Here is a 26961-nt window from a genome sequence, read left to right on the forward strand (position 1 = left end):
AAGTGATCACATAACACCTATGTTAAAATTGCTCCACTGGCTGCCCATTAGGTTCCGGGCACAGTACAAGGTGATGGTTTTAACCTTTACAGCCCTAAATGGCTTGGGTCCAACCTATCTTCGGGGCCACCTCCTTCCATATAATCAGGTCATCTGGGAGGAATTTATTGTAGCCTATCAAAACTAGGCTGTGTGCAACCACCCAGAGGACCTTTTTCAGAAATTGCTAACAGATTATGGCACGGCCTGCCGGAAGAGATCCATCACATTACCACCTTAAAGAGCTTTTGAAAAGCTGTTAAAAGGCGAAAGATTAAAATGAATGTACTTTCGAGAATTTTATTTTTATTTCAAAATCTCCCTATTATCTCCAATGATAAATACTTGGATAAATGGCAAAAAGTATTATCTCAATTTCTTTGGCAGGGCAAAAAAGCAAGGATAAGCTGGAAACTTTTAACAGATGATAAGAATAACGGAGGGTGGGCTTTACCAAATATTAAACTGTATTACCATGCCTCATGCTTAAAATGGATTGAAGATTGGGTTAAGCTTGATAATGATCGGGTTCTGTGTTTAGAAAAGAATAATATGTGATATGGTTTTCATGGCTATATTTGGTACAACAAAGTAAGAATTGACAGAAAATTTGAACATCATTTTATTCGTCGTGCCCTATTCAGCGTCTGGAACAAAATTAAGAAACAATTCTATAGAAATATACCAATGTGGGTCTCTTCCTACGAGGCGTTATCCCATAGTACTAGAGATGGTAAGGGAAAATGGCTAAATTACAATGATCTATCTATAAAAGAATTTGATGGTACATGTTGGAAAGTTAAGATGAAACCATTAGAACAGTTACAAGAGATCAATAAAAATATAAGCTGGTTCTCTTACAATCAACTATATTCAAGATTTAACCAAGATCGTAAAGAACCAGGGATAGGAGAAGAAAGTAATGAGTTGGATAGAATCTTTTTTGATAAAAAAGGGTCAAATATTTCGAAATTTTATAAAGTATTGAAAGGACGTGATTTGGAATCAGAAGAGATAAAACGTAATGATAAGATGGGCAAGAGACATAGGTAAACCAATAGATTTAGAAACCTGGAAATGTTCGTGGAAATTAACAAATAGATTCACTCTTTGTCAAAATCTAAAAGAAAATTATTTTAAAATGCTGTACCATTGGTACCTTACACCCAAGAAATTGAATCTTATTTACAAAACTAAGTGGAGTGCTTGTTGGAAATGTGGTGACTCAGATGCTAATTTCTATCATTGTTGGTGGGAATGTCCGAAAGTAAAAGAGTACTGGGTTAATATTTGTAATTTAATTTCAGAAATACTGCAAGCTAACGTTTCTTTAAAACCTGAAATTTTCTTATTAAATATTATAGAGAATAAATTACATAATAATATCAAAATAATACTATTATATATGGTAACAACTGCAAGGATTTTGCTTGCAAAATATTGGAGGAATAATCAAGTACCTACAAAAGAAGATTGGTTGGTGAAACTTAGAGAAAATATGGATATGGATATCTTGACCTCACTTATGAAAAACAATTCTACAAATAATACAATTAGTGATTGGGAATGTGTTAGAAAATACTATCAGAAACTAGGTTGGAGCTTTAATTAACCTTATATATAAGATTTGTTTGCTTATGATAGGTTATGATATGTTGTTATATCTTAGTTAAGTATATAGTTAATAGTGATATAAGATATTACGTTCAAAGCAATATAATTATTATATAATTATTATATAAAACAATTAAGCATGATTAGAGATTATGTAGTTCTTTAAGAATTTTTTTTCAGAAATATGGGATTTATAATATTATACTTTTATTTGGTAGATGTAACATCGAAGATTCAGAAGTATTCTATATATGATTCAAATAAGTATTGATTAATCTCAGTTCTGTGATGTATTGTATTGTATTGTTTTACATGTATGTATATTGTATAATGTATGTGTATGTGTTTGTTTCCATTTGTATTGTCTTGTTGATGTCTGGTATTTAATAAAATTAATTAAAAAAAAAAGAAGCTGTTAAGGCAGATCTCTTCTGGCAGGCCTTTGCCGAATAGATAACTGGCCACCAAAATCGGAACCCGTTACCCCTCTGAATCAGCTATAGCCATTGTTATAACTATTTATCTTGTTTATTTTAAAGTATGTTTTAAATCGTGAATTGTTTAATTGTTATTTTAGGGGCGGGGGCAGGGGCGGGATTCTGGGATATTGGATTGTACTGTTTTAACTTGTAAATTGCCCTGATTGTCCTGAACAGAGAGGCGGGATACAAATAAAAAAAATAGTTTATTATTTATTTATTTCATTCTTCCTATAAAACAATCAGATGAAATTAAATATCGAAAATAAGATTTCTCAATATTAGTTACCAAATGTCTGCAAAAAGATAATGGATGCAAAATATCTCTCATTCTCTTCTCCAAGAGGAGAAATTTTACAGCAGAAAAGTGGTATGTTACAGACTTCCAAAGTCTTGATTATCTGACAAATGTCTGACTGCAATGTGAGCTGAGGCAAAATGGTGGAAGACAGCAGAAAAGTTTCAGGACAATTAAGGTTTAAAATTTTTGCTGGAGATTTGGCAGGTTCAAGTTGCTTTTTTGATGAAAATTCCCAAGATCCTGCAGCCACCATAGTTGTTTGTTATACCAGATGGTCATTTAGGGTATTTTTGTCCAAAAACCATCTGTGCTAAGCCCTATAATGAGATGATGATGATGATGATGATGATGATGATGATGATGATGATGATGATGATGATAATAATAATAAGTCTATCAGAGTGGCTTACAGTTTGTTAATTGGACATTTCCCTGCCCTCAGGCTTACAATCTAAAAAAGACAAGACACAAAAGGAGAAGGGAATGACAGTAGGGAAGGGGGAAAGTCCAGCAGATCTGCTCTCCCTCGGAGGCCTGTTGGAGCTGGCTTGCTTTCCTCTCCCTCAAGATAGTGACTGGAGGGAGGGCTCTTCTTCTTTCAGGCAGGCCTGTTGGATAACAGTTTGAATAACTGTCCCAAATACACTGACATTGCTTACATATCAAATTGTCTGTTTTTATCAAATCTCACCATCTTTTTTGCCTCTGCCATCAATCTATGTGAGAATGTGCAGCTCTCCAGATGTAGTTGGATTTCATTCCTAGCAAACATAGCCAGCACAGGCAATGATGAGGAATGCTGGGAAATGCAGTTGAACATTTAGAGTTTCATACAATTTATATCCTTGATTTAAGTATGCATCTGTGTGTGTGTGTGTGTGTGTGTGTGTGTGTGTGTGTATGCATTTATTTAAACTTTGTCTAACTATTTATCTTACTCTCTATTGTGAGTTCTCAGGGAAGCATACAATTAAAAAGATCTATGCAATTTAAAAGAATTCCAGATAAAAACAATAAAACAATTAAAATAGAATTAAATCATATCACTGAGTTAAAAGAGTGGCAAAGGCTATAATAGTTAACATGACATATATTTACACTTAAAAAACATTAAGTCTCAAAGTCTGTAATAAAAATTGATATTTTAACTTGGTGCCTGAAAGACACCAATATTAGAACTAATAGGGCCTTCAAGGGGAAGACATTCCATAAATGGGGTGCCACAGTGGAGATGGCCCTTTCCCATGTCCCATGCAATGAATCACATCAACTAACCGAATAAGCAGTCAGTAAAAAGAAAAGAAAATCAATAGGAAAAATACCTCTGACCAGATACACCCTGATGTTTCACCAGTGCTGATGAAATGATGCTATTTGGTTCCACAGATCAAAGCAGATCTGCATGATTCCTACAGTGAATAAAACACAAGAACACATGGAATACAAATTATACCTCATTTCACCCCGAGTAAGCAAAATACAACTGAGATTACATAGTCTAAAAAACCTCATACCTTATACATTTCATTCCAATCAAGTCAAAACTTCTCTCTGTAGAGGAACTCTCTCCACAGTAAAAGCATAATGAGTCAGAACTTTTTAAGGTACTCCCTTGGGCTCTGAAAGAATGTGCAGTGGGGTTTGATGAGACAATTTCAGTCTCAGACACTTCAAAATGTACTAACTTAGATAGCATTCTAAGCAGCCAACCCCAATCTAACAATTTTCAGGAATTTTTCCTTTCACTTGATCTCATCAGAATTCCCTTTTCTAGCCTTAAAGGCAAAAAGTGATTTTGAAAATGAAGCTCACACATTCAAAAATATAAATCATAAAAGTTATAGTCTTGCACACCGTTCAAGCAATAAAATAATGCTGTGTTCTGTTGTGCACACAATGGTGCCAAGGAAGCAAACTTCCCAATTTACATCAATGGGGATTTTGGTTGCCATCTGTACATCCCCCTGAGCATATCTCCATCAACAGAAAGATTCTTATGGGTGTGCATAAAAATTCTAGGCTTAGAAGGAATCATAGGAACATAGCTAGTGTGTACATTCATGGATTTATTATTGATCACAAAAGACATGCTATTGTGCATTCCTGTTCTTTGTTTTCACTGGCATGAATACACAGATATGAAGCCTCATTTAATCAGACATAAGGATCATTTTAAAAGATAGTGTAGATTAATGGTACAATTCTAATCTTCTTTGTTTGAGAGTTCCTGTATGGCAGGGGGTTGGACTGGATGGCCCTTGTGGTCTCTTCCAACTCTATGATTCTATGATTCTTCTTTTTTAACAATATGTTTATTACATTTGGTCCGTGATATTTATTTAAATAATTACATGCTACCCACTATGCAAAGATATCAAAGTGTTGTACATTAAATTTCAGGCAGACCATTCAATATAGTTTAAATTTTGACAGCCTGAAATAAGATCTATCTTCTATTAGGCCAAGGATTATATGTTTCTGAATGTTGGGAGGGCGTGCACTCTAATATTTCACAGGTGGAAACTAGGATGTGTGTCGCTAAGCAAAATCAGAGGATGGTCTAAAATATATAAAACTATCTAACAAATCAAAATAAATTAAAACTAGGTACATGTATGTCATTAGAATCATTAGAACTCAATGACTTTAATTTAAAAAAGCAATAGTATAACTTGGTGCAAGAATGAATCCAACGTCAGGCATCTTAGAAAAGGCATTGCTTTTGAACCCACCACCTTATGAATTTTCTGAAACCCCATTCAACCCTCTTTTATTATTTTAATGTATAGTTTTTAACTGTTATTGTGTTTAATTGATATTTTAAGGGGAGGGAGGGAATAATTGAATAACCATGTATGTACTGTATGGATTTTTAACTGTAAGTCGCTTTGTCGATTGTCTTTGGACAGAGAAGTGCTGTATAAATAAAGCTATTGTTGTTGTTGTTGTTGTTGTTATTATTATTATTATTATTATTATTATTATTTCCATAAGCAGAGTGCTGCAATAGAACAACCTCTCTTCCTCATCTTCACACAGTGCATGCCTCCATTCCTGGGACAGAAAGAATGGCCACTACAACAGATCTAAGTCCTTTGGCAGACATGTATAGGGAGAGAATCAGCAACTGAGGTCTGGGGACGCTAAAAATTATCAACAGCACCTTAAATGTGAACTAGTACAATAACATTGCAAACCTACAAAACAGTGATACCTTTATTATGGCCGACATAGTCTACCATATTTTGCAGTACCTGTAGTTTTCAAACACTTCTCAAGGGTAGCTCTATGTACAACACATTACAGTAGCTGTGTAATTTGAGGATTTGTAAAGATGCCAATTCAGCTTTAAATAATTAAACCTAGATTTTTTTTCTTTTAGAGTAAGTCAATTTTTGTAATAAATAATACATTTTGATTAAGCATAGTCCTTCATCTTTGGATATACCAGACATAATATATTGGTGGGATCTGGAATGGTAAACAGTTTATCTGTGTTCCCCCGTTATTTTTGCAGACAAAGAACTGGTGCCAGTCATTTGATGTGGCAAACTAGGAAGGAGATATAAGAGGGTAGAGGATGGGAAGAAGACTGCTCCCTGCTTTGATTCACATTACTGCAACTATACTATACTGCAGCTATCTGGAAAAGGACTCCTGGCTGGTAGAACTAAGGTATCTGAATTCTTGACTCCTTTGTCAATGGCCCATGGCCCATGCCTGATGCCAGATGCCTGCTTCTATTCCAAGTTTGGATGTTCAATGTTGGAGGCAGAAAACACTATGCTGATTTTAAAAGAGTGGGACCCAGATTGAAAGATTTGATGGTCTCGACATAGCCAGAGAAATGTCCTGGAAGAACCAACATATTTAAGCCAAAGGGTGGCACTTCAGCTCTAGTACCACAGTGGAAATGGAGAATAGCGTGACCAGAGATTATTAATAGATGATATCATGTGGGGAAATGGTAGTTTGACTAGATATGCTTGTCCCTAAATCAAGACATTTCCTCTTTTGTTATAATTGCTGTGGGGGACATTGTCATGGGGGAGAGTCTGAGGTCAATACAAATGCAGATGCACTGCCAGCCAACAATTGTCTGTAGAGAAGCCATCATCTCTCATATGGCATCTGGAATCTCCAGGAAATTATTGCATTGACAAATAAAGTGACTGCTCCCCAATGGGATACAGTTGCAGTTCAGGTTGCTCCTGAGAATTATCACATGTAATCTGCTGCCAATGCTGCTGGGTGGCTGCATCCTGGGTTCTGGCTTGGAAAAGCTGTTAATGTGTATTTAAGGTAAACATATTCAGATGTGACAATGTCTGCAGAAGTCTAAATTGGCTACAATTGGAGGCCAGAGGCTTGAGTCGTAGACGGACATTCAAGGTCAAATGAACAAGACTAAATGTAAACATGATATGTGTTCTGTCTGAACTGGGACTGGTTTCTATGTTGCATAGCAACTTGTATGAAAAGGAGGCTGGACTTAGTAGTCACATTGTGGGAATATTGTATACATAAGAAAACAAACACTGTTCTAGTGAATTGTGGGAGTTTGGAATCTGAGAGTTTGAAGATAGTGTGGTGGGACAGTAAGAGTTTTTGTACAGTAGTAATGACTAGCTCGTGTTATCTAGAAACAAGAAATAAAACCCTCTAAGGAGTGAACTGCTGGAGTCTGAGTCTTTTATTAAACAGCTGTTTCACTAGGTATTGTTCCAGCAAGCTGCAAAGCCTGTTTGGAGTTTTGCTTTGATCCTGAGTTGCAGAGGAGCCGGCATCTTCATCCAGTTGGCACCAGACCAGGACAACGGGCAAGGTTCATCACCCAAAATATCAACAAAAGCGGCCACTGAAGTGTGCCTGGGACCCGAGATGGAGCTGGAATGCAGCCGCCTGGCAGCAGCGGCAACACAATAAATTTCTGGTAGCAAACCAAATTGTGATTGTATCCATTGAGGAGCAGTCACGTTATTTATCAATGCAATAATCTCCTCAGACTGCACTATTGTGGCACATTGCTGTGGAGCTCTTTGTGCAGTGCAACTCAGCCTGTAGCATTAGGCCATGCCACTACTTCTCTTATGCATTGTGTTTGGCACTTACAATCCATCATTTGAAACTTAGTCCATGCCCACATTGTTTCATGCTTTAGATTTCCTGTGTTCTGATCTAACTTTGTGACCTAGAATGCTGGAATCTGATTTTGCCTATTCAATTGATCATGAACTTATTGCCTTCTCGGGACTGGGATCAACACTTTTGTTTGGGATATCAATTTTACAGTAATATTAGTGGAAACAAAGATATGCAACAGAAGAAATTAGATTTTAGAAGTAACAAATGGTTGGGTGAGTAAGTGGTATCAATTTGACAGTAGTTTAACTCCTGAATCTTCAGAAATACAAATGACAGAACCTCATAGCTATGCATAGAAACACTAACCAACTATTTTAGTGTTCAGTTAGTCCATTGGTGGTTGTCATTTTTCTCTAGTTGTCATGGTTACAGAGATAAGCACAGAAACATGAAATCCATTGACAGTAAATCCATAACATAAGTGTGTTGAATAAAATGGGGTTTGAAAAAACAGAGTAATAATAGCTAGTTTGTTTTCAAGGAACACTGTTTCATCACCTAAAATACTATCTACTGCACACAAAAATACTCTCTACTTCATAGGGTCTGAATCCCTGCTCAAGCATGGAAACACACTGGATGACCTTGGCAAATCATACTCTCTCAGGAGAAAGTAAAGACAATCCTCCTCTGAACAAATTCTGCCCAGAGAGCCCCAATGTAGAATCATCTTGAGATTTTCCTGAGCTGAAGGCACACAAAAACAGCAAACCCTATTCTACTAGCTGGAAGAGGATAGTTTAGAATTTACATTTTAGTTTTATATAGTACTAATGAAAAACTGGAAAACTAATTCTGGAGAATTTAATTTAAATTTTCCTTCCTCATATACCAGGTTCATATGCAAGTAGAGAGAAAGTGACCATTTTATATTTTACATCACCTGAAATGGTATACCCCTGCAACAGAAAAATCATATAAAGCTTCAGTTTCACCACTACCTAATCAGAAATTTATGTGGAATCATTCCCCATTTCATCTTTCTGTTTGCTGTTTCCCAAAAGGACTGAATCCAGTGTTCATTCCAGTGAGACTAGACTAGAACCATGGAAATCAATGGGAGTTATGTAAGTGCTTCTTTCAACCAGAGGCCATTTCACACTACATATTATAATGTTTCAATTTCACTTTATCTGCTATGGCTACATTCTAAAGAATCCTGGCATTTATTCTTTAGTAAGACACTAGAGGAGCTAAAGTAAAACCCTCCCTAACTACAAATCCAAGATTCAATAGCATGAAAACATGCCCCTGGAGAGGCATCATGATACTATAACTGTGAAATGATCCCAGGAGTAAGCAAAGTGTAGTCCTGGAACCACATATTGCCCCTTCAAGACCGTATTGACAGCTTTTGAGCCCTCTCAATACTCTGGACTATCCTTTTATTGTTTCATAAAAAGGACAGATTGCCTAACTCTCCTATATTGTTTAACACCCTCAAAGTGCATAATTTTAAAAAACAGACGTTGACCTCTGATTATTGTTATTTTACTATTGTTGTTTTTGGCACCTTGTATGGTCCCTGAAGGGTCCTGGGACAGAACATGAACCTCTAAAGGCATGGAAGTTGCCTACTTCTGCTTTAAATTATTCTGAAGTAAAAAACATTATGGTTTGGTAGTGGTACCATAGAAAAGGTTTTCAATCTCTTTGTAATTTTCTGCATGATTCTATAAAAAGAAATCACCCATATGAACCTGAAAGGGATATTTGTGTATATTTGGGATTCTTCTTCTTATCATCAGGTTGGTGATACAAGATTACATCAACTAATCCCTCTGAAATAATTAGATGTAACACAGATGACTAGATTCTTCTAGCTGAGAAAGCTAACTGAAACACAAGAAGCTTCTGCATAAGCAGATGAGATATTCAGCAACTGACTCATCACTTGATAGTATTATCACAAAAAAATCAGCAAACTGCAGACATTAGCCCATCTATCTTTGGTATGGAATAACTTTTTAGAAGCTGAACCAAGATGGAAGAATCATATAAATGGCTTACAAGATTCTTGCCTAGATAGCAATGGTCCTATCACCAACACTACCTAGCAGGTCTGAGGAACTCTGAATGAAAGAATATTTTTTCCAGTTGCTGATAGAACTCAAAATCCAGATTTCTTTTGCCACCACCAGATCTCTGATTTTTATCCTATCTTAGACAATTATGCAGAAGACACCCTCCCTCGGCTGGTTTTCACTGTGGAACCAGTCCTCCCATTGTAGATTTATCCACTTCATTAGTCATGTATATGCTCCTCCAAATCTCTAAGACGGGAGTTTCTAAACTGTCTTGGTGGAGCACACCCCTTATTCCAAACATGATGACAGGTGAAATATGCAAAATGTCATCCATTGCCAGTTTTACCATGTCCAGCTACCAAACAGCTATGTTACAAGACTGTTTCAAACTGGGATAAATATGTAAAACTAGTCTGCAACCTACTTTAAGAGCTCCATTTCGATTAGGCCACAGTCTCCAACTTCTCAAATCAAAATGAATGGCAAGTCCTTTTGCGAAGTATGTAATAGTAACACATGTTAAGAGTTAAAACATTTTAGGGCCACTGCAAGCTTAGTACCACTCAGAGTTATGGTAAAGACTGTAAGAAACTTAGGGATGGCATTGGTCTGCTTGCTGAACAAATAACATTATGTATTTGTATCAGAACCGTAGCTCCTGTTCTCCAATGCTCACCTGTGACTTTGCTGAACTCTTCTAATATGTTTTCCTTGGTCTTGTTTTTTGGGATAGAACCAACAAAGAGTCTGTTGTTTGCCACAGAAATGCATACACCAAGATGTTTACCAGGACGGATTTCATAGTTGTCACACTGATAAAATACAATTAAACTCTTAGCTCAAAGACTGAGATTACTAAAATATGGACAAAGGCATTGTGTCCTGATCTTAGCCATCCTGACCCTGATCCATCCTTCTCCCATCCTTCGCAATGAGCTCTTCTTTCTGAAGGACGGGAGAAGGATGGATTGGGGTTGGGATGGCTAAGGGGATGTGATGCCTCTGATCTGGGCATGAAGGTGTACAATAACATCTGATCTTAACAATTTTTTTCAAAAATGTCCTAATGTGCTCAGCCCATTCTCAGGCCCATTTGCTGGTGTGATAATCTCCTTAATAATGAGGGTGGAAAGACCACAAACTAAGAGAGATGGCAGTAGTTTGCTTTTTCCTGAGCCTACTGGGAAGGACAATATTCCACTCCTCATCTCATCTCCCCACTGGTGAGTTAATTATGTGCAATGCCTGCTTGCACTTTGAATTCAGTTTCCAGGAACTAAAGTAAGTTGAGAACAACGGGGAGGAAGTGGGAAGACAATATTTTGGAAACAACTGAAAAGGTGGAATGACAAAGAATTAATTGGGACTATACCTGTCAGATCAGAACAGTTCAAGGACATGGGATTGAATAAACACAAAAGCGTATGTTATGCTGACATTGCACTGCATTAGTTTTGTTCTTGCCTGGACCTTATTGAGTAACACTGTAGCTCTCTTGATACTGTACCATGTGGTACTGCTATTAGATCATTTGAAAATTCACTTTTCCCCACTTGAAACAATCTGTTAATAACTCCCTGTTCTGCTATGGTTTAGTAACCTCTTTGGGTGAGGTTGGTTCATTTACCTTCATTGCAATACTGGGAGCATAGTGTTTGTAGTTTCCTTGCTGCTCCAAATTTCAAGCAGAAAACCCCAAACTGCATTTCTCAGTCAGGAGGACAATGAGATTCATTCTCTATTCTCCAATATGTTTAAAAACAAACAAACAAATAAAAACATTATTTTGAATTTTTTAAAAATTAGGGGAATATCTTTATTTATTTATTTATTTATTTATTTATTTATTTATTTATTTAATATGCCACCCTTCTACCCAAATGGGACTCAAAACAGCTCACAGAAGAAATTCAATCAAAATCTGCCAATGCAATTTTAAAAATAATCAAAATGGTCACACTTAAAACAGTATGAAATCATTTAAAAACTTTCCAAAGTTAAAGAAAAAACAATTCTGATGTAATCCTATTAAGGATTTATTCCCAGACAAACTATGGGGTTCATGAAAAGCAATTGCTATGTTTGTATATTCATGAATCTTGTAGTTTCAAGATTAATATACAACTGGACAAGGCTGGTTTGTGAGGAAAAAACAAAAAACAAAAAATCATGGAATACTGAAATATTGCTCAATATCATCTTCCCTATGCTGGCCAGGAGTGGAAGTTGTCTTTATAGTATCATTAATTATGCAATTACAAAGTCTACTTCCTCAAATGCATTTGGTGGAGTCCCTGGCTTTCCACTCCACCAAATGCATCTGAAGAAATAGACTTATATCTATGAAAGCTCATGCTGCCAATTCCTCACTTTCAGTTAGACCTAAAGGTGCTGTAAGATCTTTTCACATATGCAAATATAGGTATTCAAAAAGCAAACAAACAAAAACAAACCAAAATCCAAAACACTTCCACTCCCAACCATTTTAGATAAGGAAGACTCATCCTGTACTGAAGAAACAGTTTTCAAGTGGTATAAGAACTGAGTAGTGTGAAAAGTGCCATGGGCATGCAGATTGTAAGACATCTCAATCCTAAAGTGCAAAATATTTGAACAAGGGTTTTACATTCCTAAATTTACAAGCAACAGCTATATCATGCTGTTCTATTAGAGAATAGAATAGAATAGAATAGAATAGGCTAGTTTATTTACATTCTTTGAACAAAATAGTTCTACTAGAGCTTTAGGCTTATTGGTCAGGCTGTTGCAGAGCTTTGTACATTTGCCTCTTCTGGAGGCCTTGTTGTCTCCTTCAGTCAAGTGTTTATTTAGAAAAATCTAAGTGCTCCACAAGCTTCTTTCAAACATAGCAATTGCTGTAACATACAGCATGCAATCAATAAATTTGTGTTTGGGTGGCACTGATATTTTTGCTTTGAAACAAATACAAGCTTGTCTCACAATATATTTAAGATGGTGTGTTAATTATGGACATTGATAGAGTTAAAGACTGGAACACAATGTCCTTGAGTTGCCACCGCAGCCCCCCACACTGAGAAAATTCTAATATATTTGGTGTTGTCAATTAATGGGCAAATACATTGCAACAAAAGAAACTAGAGAATGCATGCTACTTCAGTGTAGCTTGTGCTTCTAAAGAACAGCCAAATAATTGCAGTATAAAAGCACAGAGATCATGTACAGCAATTAGACTGAATGAAAATAAACCGTTGCTAAAAAGCAAAACATATAATCAGAGTAGAAGACAGCATAGGAAATAGGAAGCAAAGAAGTTTAATATGAAGGATCCATTATGCTGGTGGAAGGGAGGGCAGGAGTTCATGTAGTCATAAAGTTATAATGTTTGTATTTCATTTTTAAAAAACAATTCACTCTTCTATAAACATTCCTTTGTGGGTAAAAGGCTCACAGACATTGAAAGTCCTTGATGCTAGGGTATAAAAGGAGTAGGGACAGTAGCAGCATCCAGTAGTAAAGCCATTTTTCTTCATTAACAGCCAAACTTGAAAGTGACACCAATTAGTTCCAGTTCTGTATGAGCTGATTCTAGATTTTGAGATATTCTGGCCCTGAATGATATGCAGATTTGCTGCACATGTCTACATAGCTATTTGTTTTAAAAAGTCCATTTACTTCCATATAAAAGGAGTAAAACAGTTGCACAAATAGTACAGTGCAGCCATCACCAATTGTGAATTATTGGCAGCAGTAGCACCACCACCACCACCAACAACAACAATTCTCACTGACCTTGAAGCCACAATACAGGCCATATGAGGAACCTATGTATAATCACCACATTTCACAACTGCAGAAAGAGAAGAGACAAAATGGTTACCTGCCTTTCTGTAACTGCTATGATTTTCTCTAACTGCATTGACAGCAGAGATGACACCATCACTTTTTCTTGATGTCAGGCAGTGAAAGAGAAATAAAGGAAGGAAATAAGGTGGATAGGTGGGTGTTTGGAAGTATATATGTAGATCATCTACTCAGCTCTTTTTAAAATAAAAATAATGAATAATCTACCATTTGGATTTGTTTCTGAGATTGCTTCTTGTTCATGCGTCACAGAACGGAGAACCTTTGCTATTTCTTCAGTGCATAATATACAAAATAACTTTTGAGGGGAAAAATGCTGATCTTGGGATATCTGGATATTTGACAAAAGATCTACTGGAAAATTTATTCTACCCATCCTATGTACTAACCACAGTCAGATTTTTCATATCTAGTTCCTCACCTAGTGGTACACTGACAATGATGGTATTGGTTATTATAGGTTCCCTGGAACCTTGTAAATGAGGTATTGGACAATGTCTAATTAATATGTTTCATAACATAAATTATTTTGGAATAGCAGCACAACAAGAATGTTTTTAAATATACTTTCCAAGTGTGGTTCAATACAACCAATTGCTTATGAATCCGTGAATAAAGAGATCAGGCACACATAATGGCTTTCAAACAAGGGCCATTTTATTAAGTTATCTATTTATTCATTTATTTGTTTTCTTAAGAAAACTGCAACTAAGGGGGTAACTTAGTGTGGGAGCAGCTGCAGCAGGTGGTCCCTGCTCCCAACCTCCTTTGCAGCTTCCCCAGGGTGATAACACCTGAGTTCCAGAGAGAACCCAAATGCTGGGTTACTTCCTGGCTGGCCTGCATCAGGAAAGCCAACTAGAAGGACCCTCTCACAAGCCCCGAGGTTTAAAGAGAGTGTTTATCCTTCGAGCCAGCCTCAAGGGAAGCCCCTTTCTCTGCCTCCTGAGTCCCATGACCTAGAGAGAGTTCCAGAGACCTCCCTATCACTAAAACGGTGACCTAGGTGCTCACCATACTCAAATTCTCCACCCACAATCTGCTAGATGACAAATCTATTTAGACACCACTCTAAGCCAGTTGTCCATGTCCAATGGCAATGGTGTGCAGATAGGCAAAAAAAAAAAAAAAAAAAAAAAGCCCCTGGAAAAGGGGAAAAATTTCTACCCTGCCCATAAGCAACCAAGAAACTTCACATTGTATACACGGTGGGAGGGTGGGTCAAACACAAAGCAAAAGAGACAGAAATTGAGGCTGGCAGGGCATACAAAGGCCTCTGGCCCCACCCCAGACTCCAATTGCTGCTGCAAGCTGAGGCTTATTTTTAAATGTTGGACTCTTGGTCCTGGGAGCAAAACACACTCCGCCAAGGATGGGGGAATCCACATTCCTGTAGCATTCTTATATGGTATGCTATACTGTGGAAGAAATCAAAGCAGTAACCATTCTAGTTTCTTATAGCAAAAAGACTCCAGAAAACAGAATACATTTTGTATAAAATGAGAACCATGGGGAGGGGCAGTTTTATGAGGCACAAAGTTCTAACAGGAACAGAAATGGTTTTTGTGGGTTTTTTGGGCTATGGATGCCAGCCATGAAAGCCTTCGACTTCACATAAGCACAGAAATGCTTGCAACATTCAGGTTTGTAAAGGGGATTTGTAAATCTGTGGTGTTCTAGTCACTCTTGTACCATTTGTGGTGATGTTAAGGGAAGTGACTAATCTATTTGCAATGAAAATTAATATTTTTCCATCCCTTTTTTCTCACATGAAACCAACAAAGAAGGTTCTGGGCTGTAAAAAAAGTAACCAATAACTTTAAACATGTTTAGACAGGGTCATTTTGTTTCCGGCCACCTTAGGTTGATAGTGTTCCCCTGCTCTAATTGTCTGAGGTCAGTCTGTAAGGAGAACAATTAATCTTCACAGATGAGATAGTAAAAAATAACAATTGATATCCCTCCGCCCACATTAAATGAAGGAATTGGTTCATGGGAATCCATATCTCATTATGGTCAAAGACTATACAGTACATACAGTTGCAGAAAATTTATACACAAGTTTTAAGATTTTATTTCAGTGTTCTTTGTAGGTGACCACCTTGGACAAACATATATTAAGCATACCTTTGTCTAAACTGAATGAGTATTAAATATCCCACCATGATGTACAACATGTAACATCATAGACTTGGGGAGTGGGAAGGATGGAAATATTTATTTGGGCAGACAGATTAATATTTCTGTCATCCATGCTCTGAATTAATTGCCTTATAATATGACTGCCAGGCTTCTTTAAGATAGCATACATATGCATTTTCATTTTTATCCTGTAAGATGTTTACATAATATCTAATCAGCCACAAAATCCATATTACTTTTTTCATTTGTTCTGGTGGGTTTTTTTAAGTACCTATTTCCAGCCATAATGAGATGTAACATATACAGCATGCAAGATTCAGTCTAGACAAATATCAGTCACAAAAGGTTACTTAAGGAGGTCAGCACAAAACAACTTCATAGAATATTTGATCTGTGGACTCCCAATCTAGATAGAATGCATCATGACTGGTATTTTCAAAGTCTATTTTCCAATAATTTCAGAATCAGTGAATTTTATGTTTGTTGCTTTCCTTAATTTATATTCTGCCTTTCTGCCAATGAGTGGCACACCAGGGAGCTTTCTTCTATATGCAGACAAACTTGATTGAATTACGATAATTTGCTTTCTTTAAATGTTTTGTCCCACTAAAAATAACATACAAAAAACCCACTTTTTATATGTCTAACAATATTTGCACACAATATTTTAACACCATGTCTTGAACCCTGAAATATGGATTGTTCACTGGACAGTGTTTCAGAATATATGGTTTAAAGTCTCCATTCTTGCCTCGCTTCAGTCATGTGACAATATGACATGTCAAAGACTCTGCTCCCAAATGAGAATAATATTATATCAGATGGCTGTTGAGGGTATACAAGAGGAATGTCGTGAATCACTTTGCACATAAATGTGCTATGTATATGCAATAAATGATAGCAATATCTGTTTATGGTGGTGCTATCAGTTCCCCAGAGGAATGGTACAACATCTTGTTTTGTGATCATATGCTAGTATTTTTGTTTTGTCTCTCATGTAAGCAGAACAACTTTCAGGGTTTTGCCTAATGAGGGCCCAAGACATTTTGGAAAAACTCCATGCTATCTTACTGAAAACACTTGCATTTATGTCTAGAATGTATGTTATTTTCTTGTTTATTTATTGTAAGCATTGCTGCAAACGTGAAGATATTTCCATGAATATGTCCTGCAAACCAGAATGATATTTACAAAAATATCAAATACAAACAGCTAGACTGAGTGATTGCAATTTGCTGGTTAAATAACAACGGAAATGCCATACAAAATGTCATGGTTTTGGTAATACCTCCCCCCAAATAATTTTATCTTTCATGATAGGGTGTTGTATCACTCTAATTAAAACTGAATCTGTCTTGATTAAATATTGCACTAGGATGTTAGCAGCCTCCATGTCCTTCTCATGGCTTCAGCTAGACTGTTGGTTGCCACTGTGTAAAAATAATGTTGGACTAAAAAGAACTTCTGCCCTAACATAGCTCTTGTGATGTTTGTATGTTCTTAGAAAATGAAGTCAAAAATGGCACCTGAGTAACAACTTTGGGTCACACTGAATATTTAAACTTAATCTGACATCCCAAAATTTTTGAGCAAATGGGTTAATTGGTTGTTCCCCCACCCCTCTCAAGAAATTCTTCATTTTTCATTGGATTTGATGTGATTTTTTAAAAAATGGATTATAGATCCACAACACATACCTTTGTTTCTTTCATATATAGCTGAAATAATCACCACCAACTTAAAGAACAATGATCAAACTTCCTAGTAATTTATAAAAGAGCATTTAGCGTATAGTTCCCAAGCTATTCAAATAGACTCAGTTTTGTAGACGTGAACAAATTGTCCAAACTGAGGTAAATGCTGATGAGAAAGTCTTACTAAATCATTTTCCTCCATGTTCAGAAAGTTTGATGACAAGTGACAGATGCTAAAAACTAAAATCTGTGACTCAAAGGGAGTATGAAGAAATAATTATGATAATCAAGCTTACAGAGGAAAAAAGAGGTGATCAGGGATGTGTCTTATGACTGACAAAGACAGATGGGATCTTGTTTAGAAGTCTAAAGTTAATGAATGTGTTTTGAAATATCCAAGTTTATGGGATATTTACATAAATTTGACAAGGACACACACACACACACACACACACTTCTAGAGGGAAAAAAAAGAGAAATTAGAACCCAAAGCACAGTATTCAAAGCAAGGTTTATGCAGTATATGAAAGAGCTAGGAATTTATGCTTCCATGATAAATGCAAGATGTAACTTTAAGAAGGCTTTTTAAATTGTATTTCCTCATCGTTGGGGAGTACGCAGCCCATATGCAAGCTGGGCTTCTGCTGCATCTTTTCAAAATCCTAAAAACTGGGACAGCTATTCTATGCTTCAATAGAAAAAAAGAGGAGAGGGGTGGTATATGTAAATTAAAAATATGTAACTAAAAAATTTGGGAAAATCCTAAATTGGGACAGCTATTCTATGCTTCAATAGGAAAAAAGAGGAGAGGGGTGGCATTATATGTAAATTAAAAATATGTAACTAAAAAATTTGGGAAAATCCTAAATTGGGACAGCTATTCTATGCTTCAATAGGAAAAAAGAGGAGAGGGGTGGCATTATATGTATATTAAAAATACCCAGCAAAGGAAAAGTTCAAAGATAAAGAACGTCAATATGTTGGGGTAGAGTAACAGATTAACTCCATGATTTTATTAATTGTTGTCATATATGGTCCTCATGAAAAAAAAAATTCATTCTTTGCAAAATTAAATAAATATTTTATTGAATATAATAAAAATAACATTCTTTTAATTGATGACTTTAATGGTGTAATTAATCCAAGGAGAGATAGAAAATCAGACAAACCCATAAAAATAATCAAGGAAGGCTGCCGCAAACCTTCTTTGATTTAATAGACGAACAAAACTTGGAGGATATCTGGTCACAAAAATATTGAAATATGAATGGATTCACTTACTATTCTTATGTTCATCAAGCAAGTTCAAGAATAGGTATGGGCATAATATCCAAACATCTCTTACAAAATATAAAAAAGAGAATATTTCAGTGGATATAAAAATGAAATCAGTTTGGGATGCCAGTAAAGTGGTTGCAAGGGGATTGCTAATAAAACATGGCTCAGAAATAAAAAGAAAGAAACGAGACCTGATATCAAATATAATAAACCAGATGACAGCACTGGAAAAGAAACTTAATGACTCTCCTAGAAACAACAAATTAAAAATGGAACTGAGACAATTACAAATAAGATTGGAACATCAGAATATGGAAGAAATAGCAAATAAAGTAAGGAAAACTAAGGTTATTTTGAACACACTAATAAAATAGGAAGAACTCTAGCTCAGAAACTTAGAAAAGAAAAAGAGGGGAAAAAACGATGACAGAAATCAAACATAAAGATAAAATTATGAGTTCACAAGAAGAGATTAAAAATGTTTTTTTATTTCTACTCGAAACTGTTTAAATAAGAAGAAACAACAAAAGACCACAGAATGAAAATGAAACAATATTTAGACAAGAAACTATTATTTGAAATAACTAAACAGCAAAAAGAACAACTCAACGCTCCAATTTCAAAACAAGAAATAAGTCAAGCTATCAAAAAAAATCAAAGCTGACAAATCCCCTGGATCGGATGGGTTTTCAGTGTCTTACTACAAAACCTTTGAAGAAATTATATTGGAGCCACTTCAAAAGACCTTAAACTTAATTCCAACAGAAGGAATACCCAAATCATGGAAATATGCAGATATCTCATTAATTCTGAAAGAAGGGAAAAAAGCAAAGAAAATATCCAACTATAGACTGATATCGCTCCTGAATGTCAACTACAAAATATATACCAACATCTTAGCAGTAAGACTAAAGACCATTATTGCACAGTATATATAAGATGACCAAAATGGAAGGCATATAAAAAACAATATCAGAAATGTAATTGATACAATTGAATACTATCATATAAATAATGAAAAGAAACTTGCAATGGTCTAAATTGATGCAGAAAAAGCCTTCGATGTGGTGAGATGGGACTTTATGATTGCTTGCTTAAAGAAACTAGGCTTAGAAGGACATTTCATTATGGGTATCCAGCAGATTTATAAAGACCAAAGGGCTCAACTCTTGATTAATGGTGGAAAGAGTCAAGAATTTAAGCTGTACAAAGGAACAAGACAAGGTTGCCCAATCTCACCACTATTACTTATCACCACAGCTGAGATCTTAATAAAGGCAACAAATGAAAATAAGAAAGTAAAAGGCACAAAAATAAGGAACAATGAATCCAAAATTAAAGCCTATGCTGATGATGTCATTGTAATAATTCAAGATCCACTAGATAACCTTCAAGAACTATTTCTTTTTTATTAAAATTTCCACACATAAACATACAACATACAACATAAAACATATATATATCTTACACCAATCACATTAACATAAAAACAAGCACAAAAAACTTCCTTTCCTTTACAGAGATTATTACTAGTCTCCAGTTACACTGGCTAATATGATCTTCATATTTCCCCTTTTCGTTATAATAACTTTGGTTATATCCTACATGAAGATATAAACCCTTTTCTTTTAAATTTCTTATTTATTCTCTTACCATGATATATTTCCTGGTATCTCCTTTTACCCTTTTATTTTTAATTAATGTTCATTTGTTGTTGACTAATGTACAGATTTCATTTTTCAAAAGCTATTACACCATTAGTACCTTTCTCTATTTTCAAATAATTAATGACTGGTTGCCATTCCGTTCTGTATCTTTCTAAACTTTTATCTTTTAGTAAATATGTCAACTTATTTTTGAACTATTTCAAAAAATCAAAACCTTTGGAAAATACTTGGGCTTTAAAATGAATAAGGAAAAAACAAAGATAATAACAAAAAATATGTTGAGAAAAGAACAAAAAAAATTGTCAGACATCACTGGCTGTACTATAACAAACAAAACTAAATACCTAGGCATTTGGATTTCCAGCAAAAACACAGATCTTTATGAAAATAATTACAAAAAAATTTGGGAGGAAATCAAACAAGATCTAACAAGATGGAATAAGATGAACATATCATTGCTTGGCAGAATCGCGACAGTAAAAATGAATGTTCTACCAAAACTATTATATCTACTAATGAATCTCCCAATAATAACAAAAGATAATATATTCACAGAATGGAACAAAGAGATAAGATTTTTTTTGTGTGGAAAGGTGGTAAACCAAGAATCAAAATATCTACAATTTAAGATGATAAAAAGAGAGGAGGATATGTGTTACCAAATTTTAAAATTTACCATCAAGCATGCAGAATGATATGGATATAAAATTGGTTAAAATTAGGCAATCAGAAATTACTAGATCGTGAAGGTGTACAAATCGATTTGGATGACACGCATATGTTTGGTATAACAAAACTTAAATTAACAGAGACTTTAACAATCATTTAATCAGAAAATATCTTTTAAAAATTTGGATCTATGTTAAAAGCAATTTTTGGAATAAAATCCCACTCTGGATTTCCACCCAAGAGGCTTTCTTTGGAAGAGGGAGAGGAGGAAAGTGGCTGCTATACGAAGATGTATTAAGGAAAAACAATAAAGGAGAATACTATCTTCTAGAAAGAGATGATTTGGAGAAAGTTAATATTAAATTAACATGACTTAATTATTTTCAAATTGGAAGCAGATTTAAAGTAGATATAAAAGAAGATGGAATCCAACCAAATGCAAATGAAGTTGAAAAAATTTTGTGGTCACCAGACAAAAGGAAAATTTCCCGATTCTATGAGATATTTCTAAAAAAGGAATTAGAGCAAGAACACATCAAAAATTCAGTGATAAGTTGGGCAAGAGATACAGGATGCCCAATACCCTTAGAAGAGTGGGAAGGCACATGGAAGAAATACAATTCATTCACAGCCTCGCAAGATCTGAAAGAAAACTTTTTGAAAATTTCCAGTAGATGGTATTTTACGCCAAAGAAGCTAAAGAAAATAAACCAAAGTTTAAGTGACTGATGTTGGAAATACCAAAAAGAGGCCGGTTCTTTATATCATATATGGTGGGTTTGTCCTGTAGTTCAAAAATTTTGGCATCAGGTGCATAAAATCATACAAACAAGATTTAAGACACCAATATTTTTTTTGCCGGAATTATTTTTACTAAATATGACAGCTAAAATCAAAAAGTGAATAGTGACAAAATATTGGCGAATATGAGGCTGCACCACATCTTCGGGACTGGCCTTGTTGCTGCCCAGGGGAGCAAGCCACTGTCTGGGCCCGTGCTGGCCCAACTGGGCTCCCAGCATGCGTTGCTGGGTTGGGAGGGCCCATTATTGGCCCATTCTGCTGGAGGGGGCAGAAGAGCCCTCATATTGGCTGCCCCGTTCCCTCAGGGTAGTTCATTGGTTGAGGAAGCCAGGAAGGTGGTGCCTCCTTCCTATCCTGGCTCCCGATTCGTTGGTGGGCCTATATAAGGCCACGCAACATTTCGTTTGGGTGGCAGTTGCTCGACTCTAATTTTATCTAACTACAGCAGCAAGATTAGTTATTGCCAGGGGATGGAAGACGTAAGAACCCTCCAAAATAGAGGATTGGAAAATGAAGGTTGAAGAAATGAAATATATGGATAAAATGACCTCCATAATTAATCAGAAACTGATTCAAAAAATAGAAAAGGAATGGAATTTATTTGAGGATATTCTCTAATTGGACCAATTGAAATCTTTGAGTTCTATACTACTTTAGTTTTTAGTTTGAAAGAAGGAAACAGGATAAAATAACAATTTGTTTATGAATGGGGATTATAAGACAAGATTTTTCCTACAATAATTGTAACATTTAAATTCTGTTCAGAACTACTTTATGAAAGAAATGGAAAGAAAGATACAGTTTTTGAAATTAAGTGAACTAAATGAACGATATATGGGAAAAAATAAGCTCAAATAAGGCAGACAAGATTCTTTTTATTAGTTAGGGAAATGTTTTTCAGTAAGCAATTAGTAAACTGTTAAAAATGGTTTTACATAAAGTAAGGAAATGCAAAATAACAACAACAACAACAACAACAACAACAACAATATGATTTATTTATATGATGCCCAATCACTGGGAATCTGGGCAGCTTACAACAGAGGGGATAATAGACGGTTCCCTGCCCTCAGGCTTACAATCTAAAAAGACACGACACAAAAGGAGAAGGGAATGGTGGGGGGGAGGGGATCAGGTCCAGCATTCTTCTCTCCCTCTGAGGCCTGGACCAAGGCAGATGGACTGGAGGGAGGGCTCTTTTTCTTAATTGGTGTTGGGCCTGTCCTTTCGCTCCCTCTAAGGCCAGAAGATGACAGTTGGAAGGAGGGAGGGGAGGGCTCTTCCTCTTCAGGCCTGATGGTGTTGGGCCTGTCCTTTCACTCCCTCCCAGGCCAGAAGATGACAGTTGGAAGGAGGGAGGGGAGGGCTCTTCCTCTTCAGGCCCAATGGCGTTGGGCCTGTCTTTTCTCTCCCTCCCAGGCCAGAAGATGACAGTTGGAAGGAGGGAGGGCAGGGCTCTTCCTCTTCAGGCCCGATGCATAGAGATAATGTAATCTTTATTGAATACTAAATATCTTGATCGCAAAGTACAGAGAAGATATGAGAAATACCTGAATTTACAAGAATAACAACAAGGAAGTCAAGTAACATCATGATAACTATATGTTAAATATATGTTGTTGTTTTTTAATTATAATAAACTTTAAAAAAAGAGTAATAAAAGAGAAAAGATGCAGAAGGAGCCTAGAAAAGCCCAGCTTGCATACAGGCTGCTTACTCCCGGTGACGGGGAAATATGATAAAATCCACCTTCTTAAAGTTACATCTGGTGTCTATCCCAGCAGCAAAGCCAAAGCAATAAACTCCAAAGTGAGACATGAATGAAGAAGAGCAACAGCTCTTGTGGTATATCATAGATTTTACATATACAGTTGGCTCTCAATAATCACAGATTCCACATCCATGGATTAAACATCTATGGTTTGAAAATATCCCCTCCCTCAAAAAAAGTTCAAAAATCAAACTTTAATTTTATGATTTTGTATAGGGGGCACCATTTTACTACACCACTGTATATATTGGGACATAAACATCCATGGATTTGACATCCACAGTGGGTTTTGGAAAAACCCAGCAGATACGAAGGGCCCACTCTTTAAGATTCTAGGGTACAGTATCTTGTGAATTCTGGGATCAATATAATTTAATAAACCAGGCAGCTAATAAACCATAGAGCTGCTGCTACTGCAAGTGATGGTAGGCAAATATCATTGCCCTGAGTGGAATAACTATTGATTATGAACCTCTCCTGAAAGTGGTGAGGGAGTTATTTATGACTTTTTCCATCTTTCCTAATGTGGTGCCCTCTGGATGTGTTGAACTACTATTCCAAACATATTCCAGTCATACCACACCTTCACTGAACATGAGTGGCTCTCTCCTCAAGTTTCAAATAAAGAGTTGACTTGGACTTCAGTAGATGAGAGCTGTCACCCACATGTTACTTTCTGATGTTAACATCTTTCCTGGTAGAAGAAAGGCAGCATTTTCCCCATATCTATGGAAAGTGAATTTTTGTTGATGCTACTGATAGCTATTACAAGTTGAGTAATTGAGTATCCTGCCTCCAATGCTATTCAACATTTACATGAAGCTGTAGGGTTACATAATCTGGAGGCATGGGATGGGGTGTTATCAGTACACTAATGACACCCATATATATTTCTCAATGTCTCAGACTGTTGCAGAAAGTAAGGATGGCATCTCTCCTCTCAAGTGAATGTCTTAAGGCGGTAATGGACTGGATGAATTAAAACAGACTCAAGCTGAATCCTGATAAGACCAAGGTACTCACTATAGGGACTCCCAATCCGGGAATGTCAGCAGGTTCTGCATGGGGTCGCACTTCCCCTAAAGGACTGTGTTTGCAGCTTGGGGGTGCCTCTGGACTTGTCACTTCAGCTGTCAGCACAGATAGATGTGGCAGCCGGGAGCACCTGTTATCAGCTTCAGCTGATACGCCAGTTGTGGCCATTCCGAAACTGGGGGACCTAGAAACAGTAGTACATGTGCTGGTAACTTCTCAACTTCTGCAATGCACTGTACATGGGGCTACCCTTGTGTTAATGCCGGAAACTTCAACTGGTGCAAACCACAGAAGCCAGACTAGTTACCAGTAAATCGAGAGCCAATCATATAACACCAATCTTGAAATCCCTTCACTGGCTGCCAATCAGTTTCCGGGCACAGTACAAGGTGTTGATTATTACCTTTAAAGCCCTATATGGCTTGGTTTCAGCTTACTTGCAGACGTACTCCTTTCCTCCTTATAGTCCACCCCACACACTCAGGTCCTCTGGGAGGAAACTATTGCAGCTAACGAAGACCAGGTTGGCAGCTGCTTTCTCATGTCGCTCCTAAAGTATGGAATGATCTGCCGGAGGAAGTCTGTCAAATTACCACTCTAAACACCTTTTAAAATGCTATAAATATGGGGCTCGTTCAGCAGGCCTTCCTAGACTTAGCTCCCCTTACTCCAGCATCAACTGCCCTCCCTACCCCAAATTATCTCTCTTCAACCTGCGTTTTTAACTATTTTTATCTGCATTTTTTAAATCATTTTTCTCTTGGTGGGAGGAAAATAGGGAATTATGCTTGTTGGTTTTGTTTTTATTGTTTATCTTATTGTATTACGTATTGAAATGTATTCTGTAATCCACCTCAAATTATTAAATCAAAGGGGATAAGAATCAAAGGGGAGGGAAACAACAAGGATGTTACAGTGGGAGTCTACTACAGACCCCCAAGTCAGACTGAGGAATTGGATGATGCCTTTCTAGAACAGATGACCACACACTCAGAAAGGAGAGATGTAGTAGTAATGGGCGACTTCAACTACCCTGATATTTGCTGGAAGTCAAACTCAGCAAAATCCTCAAGGTCTAGCAAATTCCTCACTTGCCTGGAAGACAATTTCATGGTCCAAAAGGTGGAAGAGGCACCAAGGGGGTCAGCTAGTTTAGATCTGATCCTAACCAACAAGGATGACTTGGTTAATGGGGTGCAAGTGGTGGGATCATTAGGTGGAAGTGACCATGTTCTCCTGGAGTTTGTAATACAGTGGAAAGGAGAATCCAGGCATAGTCAGACACGCATCCTAGACTTTAGGAGAGCGAATTTCAGTAAACTTAGAGAAGTACTGAGGGTGATTCCATGGTCAGAAATACTAAAAGATAAAGGAGTTCAGGATGGATGGGAGTTTCTCAAAAGAGAGATACTGAAGGCACAATTTCAAACAGTTCCAGTGAGAAAGAAAAACGGGAGGTGTCTCAAGAAACCAGGATGGATGACTAAGGAACTTTCAACTGAGCTAAGTTTGAAACGGAACATGTATAAGAAATGGAAAAAGGGGGAAATCACAAAAAAGGAATTCAAAGAAATAGCAGGCATGTGTAGGGGTAAAGTCAGAAAAGCTAAAGCGCAGAATGAACTCAGGCTTGCTAGAGAGGTTAAGAACAATAAAAAGGGCTTTTTTGGATATGTCCGCAGCAAAAGGAAGAAGAAGGAAACGGTAGGGTCACTGCGTGGAGAAGATGGCAAAATGCTAACAGAAGATAGAGAAAAGGCAGAATTACTCAACACCTTCTTTGCCTCAGTCTTCTCAGAAAAGACAAAGGGTGCTCAACCTGAGGATAACGGAGCAGAGGACAGAATAGGGGAATTTCAGCACAGAATAAGTAAAGAGATAGTAGAGGAACACCTTATTAATCTAAATGAATTTAAGTCTCCGGGACCAGATGAACTCCATCCAAGGGTATTAAAAGAACTGGCAAATGTAATATCGGAGCCATTGGCAATAATCTTTGAAAACTCCTGGAGAACAGGAGAGATCCCAGCTGACTGGAGGAGGGCAAACGTTGTCCCCATCTTCAAAAAGGGGAAAAAAGAGGATCCCAACAATTATCGTCCAGTTAGTCTGACATCAATACCAGGAAAGATTCTGGAGCAGATCATTAAACAGAGAGTCTGTGAACATCTAGAAGGCAATGCCATAATCACAAAAAGTCAACATGGGTTTCAGAGAAAAAAGTCATGCCAGACAAACCTAATCTCTTTCTTTGATAAAATTACCAGCTTGGTAGATGAAGGGAATGCTGTGGATATAGTATATCTTGATTTCAGTAAGGCCTTTGACAAGGTTTCCCATGACATTCTTGCAAACAAGCTTGTAAAATGTGGGCTAGACAAAGGAACTGTTAAATGGATCTGTAATTGGTTGACCGGCCGAACCCAAAGGGTGCTCAACAATGGCTCCTTTTC

At 36.6% G+C, this 26961-nt stretch overlaps 1 protein-coding gene across 5 annotated transcripts in view; it reads left to right on the plus strand.

Moving 5' to 3' along the window:
* The window catches only part of LOC149319479 (interleukin-1 receptor accessory protein-like 1), a 1062352-nt gene that overhangs the window by 62117 nt on the left and 973274 nt on the right, over positions 1-26961 (plus strand). Inside the window, exon 1 of one of the 5 annotated variants that reach the window (XM_089511796.1) lies at positions 6052-6108. The exons of the other annotated variants lie outside the window; for them this stretch is intronic. The gene's annotated coding sequence lies outside the window, so the exon portion shown is untranslated. Of the gene's footprint in view, positions 1-6051; positions 6109-26961 lie in introns of those variants that run through there. 5 annotated transcript variants of the gene reach the window in all.

Source organism: Sceloporus occidentalis, unplaced genomic scaffold, assembly GCF_023333645.1.
Source record: "Sceloporus occidentalis isolate IW3139 unplaced genomic scaffold, rSceOcc1.0.p SCAF_2, whole genome shotgun sequence".
NCBI lineage: Eukaryota > Metazoa > Chordata > Lepidosauria > Squamata > Phrynosomatidae > Sceloporus > Sceloporus occidentalis.